General features: G+C 36.4%; 1 pseudogene; it reads left to right on the forward strand.

Annotated features, from left to right (window-relative positions):
- The first annotated feature begins 2377 nt into the window (after window positions 1–2377).
- Window positions 2378–5865, forward strand: LOC106315116 (annotated as a pseudogene).
- Window positions 5866–5984: the final 119 nt, after the last annotated feature.

Raw genomic sequence — 5984 nt, forward strand, 5'->3', positions numbered from 1 at the left:
AAAGATGAGGTTGAATCCATCTAAGCCTCTTCGAAAATCTTTTGACCTCTTTTCAGTACCAAAACAATTGAGATTATTGCGTACAGATCAAGTCTATATTTTTATTATTTGTAGTCTAGCCAAACGCTATATCTCGCAGCCTCACATAATTGATTTTATCATAGGTGTGTGATAATGATTCTTTGTGATTCTGCCTCTTTGTTTGTTACTTACCATTCTCTGTATTTTTTTCATTCATATTTTTTTTTTATCTCAAGTATCCTTTTAATTTTTTGTTTTATCATCGGATTATATGTTTGCTTTTATTTAAAGTACTACATAAATATTGAAGAAAATATTTTGAATACATTATTCATAACCATCTCTACTATATAAAATGAACTATTTTCAAGCCTTTTCAAGTTGTCCACATCAACACAAATATTTAGAGCCAATGAAAGTTACATGTCATACATTTCATTTTACTGTCACGTCACATTGAATCTTAGCTCACTCACGTACAATAATTCGAGTCTCATGGAGTTCTTCTTCTTTGTTGTTATCTGAAAGACGGTTGTGATTTCAGCCTCTCAATTCTCTTTAATAATGTCAGATCTATCCATTAAACTTTCATTATACCTTTATTTGGCAGACATGGTACCCTTCCAACTCCCTCATTGTAGAACTTATATAAATTCTCATTCTTACTCGAAATCCTAAAAGACATACAAGCTCCTTCGTTGATGGTCGGTGAAATATACCGGGGTTGATCATGTTGCTCAATTTTGACGATGTCTCCGCTGGCTTATCTGAATCTGAGGTCCGTTTTCGTTTAATTGGTCTGGAGCTGCTTATGATTGATGAACAGGTATGGACGATTATCTACAACTATTAATTCTCTCTCTATCTTCAATCCCTCTCACTAATGAAATTGAACACAAGCTACAGTTGGTCAGGGATTCATCTCATCAAATTGGATTGTACGATACCAAGGGAATCTCAACTGTGGAACAATCTATCGACTCATGAATTTCTTTGCAACAAAAGCTAATACATCTATCTATAGGGTTGTTGATCACAACCTTACCATCCGTTTCACTCACAGTTCAGTCCTCTCGGAGCTTCAAGACAACCCAGTTGTGATTCCGAGAGACATGTTCAGGTTTCACTCATTCCAAGAGTTTGAAGCTAATTGTGATCTTTGAGGTGATTTGTTTGGGAAGCTGACTTTCTGGTGCTAACATACAACTAATTGTTGATTTTATGGAAACATTTATCTCAGAAGTAACCCACCTCAACTTGACTAATTTCTTTAACTGTGTTGTAGATATAAGGTCATCAATCCACAATCTCTCAACGAACATGCGGTCTTGGATGGAATAGACGGTGGCTGGCAGCACTCGGTGAGTTTTATTTCACCTATATCCTAAAGAGCGAGCAGATACGATTACATATTACCACCAGCCTTAGTATGTATATGTATGTAACTGTCCCACAATTATAATTGGCAATCTCAGGGGATAACGTCTAGCTCTGGGACAAGGCTGCTAAGGAGTTCTATAGCAAGTTCAACGAAAGTCTTGCCGCTCCTGCTGCTCTGTTAGTAACCACAGTGAACACTAAACATATTGGAGGTATAAAGTTTCCATGATTTAGTCAAGAACATCTTGATTTATCATGTACGATTTTATTGCAATTTTTAGTTGGCCAAATGCATGAACCTAAGATCTCATCTATGTCTTAATCGTCTCCACATTTTGGTTATAAACAACATTTTTTTTCCTGCACGAGCTTATACCACCTTTACACAGCAAACTAAGTTCCCATTATTGTGATTCTGGCCGTTGCAATCATTTTTAATAAACCTTTCTTTCAGCTCAATGTCCTCATGTATTCTTCGACAGTGAGTTGGCTCCTACCATAGACTACTGAACATGGTAAGTATTTATACGCAATACAATTAATATTTCTGAGCGCATTTGATTCATGAAACATGTTCAAGATTGGCGGCAAATCCACACATTGTTGCGACTATAACGGAAGTAACCAAGATGGAGGGAGACACTTACTATTGGAGAGATCTTTGCCTTTCTGAAACAAGAACCACTTCATGTAATTTTTAAATGTCTGGGACCCATAAACCATACATCATAAGTACATTAAACAACAACATTTGACCAATTGTAGGTGGTCTCTTTTGATTTTATCGCAACAATAGATGTGTCGACCAGAACAAGGGGTGGTATTACATCGCCTGCAGTGACTGCCATACTCAGGCTAACAGAGGACCAATTTCATTTATGTTTCCAAAAAATGTGGAGACTTCAACATCACTGGAGTTGCAATGTACATTACACAACGTTTATCTTTCACTTTAGCTTAGCCTGTTTGTTCACGTATGGTTTTCCTTTATAATAGGTACCGTGTCGGTGCTGAGATCTCCGCCTACGATTACGGCGAGAAGGGAACTTTTGTGCTCCTTGGTAATGCTGGTCCTGAGCTAATTGGGAGGCAGGCGTCAGAGCTTTTTGACAACTACAGTGAGGTTACTCATATTCTTCTTATATTTCCCCTCCCAAACAATATAAACTGACTGAAGCATTTTGATATGGCAGGGTAATGGCGACATGGGTGCTAACCATGAGATGCCAACTCCACAATGTATGGATACAATTGGTCAAACACACAAATTCAGTCTCCAGCTAGAACTTTATAGCAACGAGACAAACCATAAATGTGACAAATGGTGTATAAATGTGACAAATGGTGTTTGTCCTTCTGTTCTGCCACTTATAAGAGTCGTAGCAGCACTCCTGGAGCAGTAAACGTCTGTAACACTGCCATAGGTGGAACTTGCAGCACATGGTCTTTAGCTGAGCCAAGTGCATCTAGCAAGGAGAGTGTCGTGCAGGAGAAAGCTAAGTACGAGATGTCGCTAAACCAGCCACAATCGAGGAACCCAAACCATGGTTGCTTGATAGAATCATTATCTATCTCTGAGTTGTTACATTCTTTATCTTTTTTTCTTATCTTCCACTTTTTGTTAGGCTTTAATTTTTCAATACAAACAGTTTGGCAGGATTTTTTTGCCAACAGCATTTTGCTTAGCAGTTTTAAATACACGTTTAAACTGGTATCATAATTACGTCTCCCTATTAACATAATCGTTGTCTGATAAAAAAATGCTAAATCCTACAACACCACAATAGTAGTCGAATTTGGTTAGATTAAAAAGTATAGTTCAAGATACAAAATAGAATTTTAACCACTGAAGTCAACCTGAATTCCAACTTTAAAGTTAAACATTCTTAATTTGCCCTACATATCACGGATATGCATCCAGCTTCTAAATAGTAAAGCTAAGTACGAGATGTCGCTAAACCAGCCACAATCGAGGAACCCAAACCATGGTTGCTTGATAGAATCATTATCTATCTCTAAGTTGTTACATTCTTTATCTTTTTTTCTTATCTTCCACCTTTTGTTAGCTTTAATTTTTCAATACAAACGGTTTGGCAGGATTTTTTGCCAACAGCATTTTGCTTTGCAGTTTTAAATACACGTTTAAACTGGTATCATAATTATGTCTACCTATTAACATAATCGTTGTCTGATAAAAAAATTCTAAATCCTACAACACCACAATAGTAGTCGAATTTGGTTAGATTAAAAAGTATAGTTCAACATACAAAATAGAATTGTAACCACTGAAGTCAACCTGAATTCCAACTTTAAAGTTAAACATTCTTAATTTTCCCTTCATATCACAGATATGCATCCAGCTTCTGAATAGTAAAAAAAATTTAGAAATGTGAGAACTGAGACTATGAACATCTTATTCAAGATCAACCCTTTTAAAAATTATACGTAGTATTTGTAGACAATAACAATTTTTACCTTTTCACTCATCTTTATTTCATTAGAACTTTTTTTTACATATTTTATTTATATTATATTTAGATTCACTAAAACTAATTCATGTTTGTTTATCTTCAGCACATTTCATCTATTTTAAGTAGATTTAATCTTCACCTAATTATTTGAAACTACTACACCAGTTATTTTTATATTTCGAATGGATCCACATCGACATCGGATCCACATCGACATCTCCAAAAAAGGACGGTCGACACAATGATTACGTTGAAATTTGGGGGTTTTACATTATCAAATTATACACATAAACTTCAGAATGCTTGATACAAAAGACTGAAATTTTTTAAACTCAAACTATTTCCAAGCTCAAACTTTGGATGTGCTTTATGAAAAAGTTATCAAAATATATTATATATTTATATTAAAATATATTATATATTTATTATCAAATTTCTACACAGACCTAGTACCATATAAAATTTTCTAGTCAAGGAAAAAAAATCAAAAACTAGATATACATGAATTCTTCTAGCCAAACCCCTGGAAGAGGCCAACAATCTTCGGGACAGAAGACGATTCCTCTTGCTGCATCATACAAATTGAGAACCCTATATATTCTCCTAAACGTCTGAAGAAATCAGCCGGTGGTCAGTCTTGTTGCATTTTCAGAATCCCTCACACTCTCTTCCAAGCCAATGAAACAGCCTACAAACCGAAGATTGTCTCAATCGGTCCTTACCACCATTGTGATGGTGAAGTTGATAAAGATCATCTTCAGATGATCCAGGAGCACAAACAAAGATATCTTGCTTTCTTTTTGTCCAAGACAAATCAAAAGGATGTGCATATGACGCATTTACGCGAAGCAGTATCGGTGATGGAAAAGAGGATCAGAGGTTCATACTCCGAGGTTCTAAAGTTTGATCGAGAAAAGCTGATTGATATGATGGTTCTTGACGGTTGCTCATCCTCACGTTGCTCATTGTAGTTTCAAAGAAGAGTACTTGGCGAATAAATTACGCTGATGACCCTATTTTCACGTTGAGGTGGATTCTACCAACTCTTAGAAGTGATCTACTCCTCCTTGAAAATCAGGTTCCATTTTTTGTTCTTCAAGATCTCCTTAAGACGTCAAGGTTGTTTCCTTCATCTAACCTAAACGAGACGATCTTTGCATTCTTTAGCTACTCAATAAGAAGACCAAAAGAATTTTGGGAAGAAAGAAAGAATCTTGATGCAAGTCATCTTCTAGATCTCATCCGCAAAACTTTTATACCTAATCAAACGCAGCAAACAGAAGAAAAAATATACAACAATATATTTTGTTGTTCAAGTGAAAACACATGTTTCAGTATATTGAGTCATACCAAAAAGAATGTTCAAGCGGAGACACCAAGTTTGATTGGCTCAGCTAAAAAACTTCAGCTCCGAGGAATACAATTTAAGCAAAAAGGAAAATTTGAGACACCTCTTGACATAACTTTAAAGAGCGGTGTTCTTGAAATACCAAAACTAACATTTGACGACTTTTTCAGCTCTCTTTTGATCAACTGTGTGGCTTTTGAGCAGTTTAGTATGAGATGGTCCACCGAAATGACAAGCTATGTTACTTTCATGGGCTGCCTCATAAACACTGAAGAGGATGCAACGTTCTTAAGCGAGAAGGGGATCATAGAGAACTACTTTGGGACCGGAGACCAAGTATCTTTGTTCTTCAAGAACACTGGCAAAAACGTTGCGTTTTCCATATCAAAGAGTTTTTTGTCAAATGTGTTCGAGGGGGTGAACGAGCACACTTCACAAGGATGCCACGTACAATGGGCAGGATTCAAGTACACATATTTCAAAAGTCCGTGGGCATGTGTGTCTATCATCTTGTGCTGCTTTGATACTTCTTGTGCTTACCATGTTCCAAGCTTTCTTCACAGCCTATCCTTATTTTCGTCCTCCCAAGTAAAAAGAGGAGTTAAGGGGTTATGGGGCTAGCTCTGGCTTCATAAATGTACTATTGGTTTGGCTCTCGGCGCGCTCTCGCTAGTGTCGCAGCTTTGGCTTCTTGTCCAATTGCACGAAGCTTTCATACCTTTACATTTTTCGTCGCTGTTTTTTTTTTTTTTTTTTTTTTTTTT

The sequence above is a fragment of the Brassica oleracea genome, chromosome C9 (assembly GCF_000695525.1).
Source record: "Brassica oleracea var. oleracea cultivar TO1000 chromosome C9, BOL, whole genome shotgun sequence".
NCBI lineage: Eukaryota > Viridiplantae > Streptophyta > Magnoliopsida > Brassicales > Brassicaceae > Brassica > Brassica oleracea.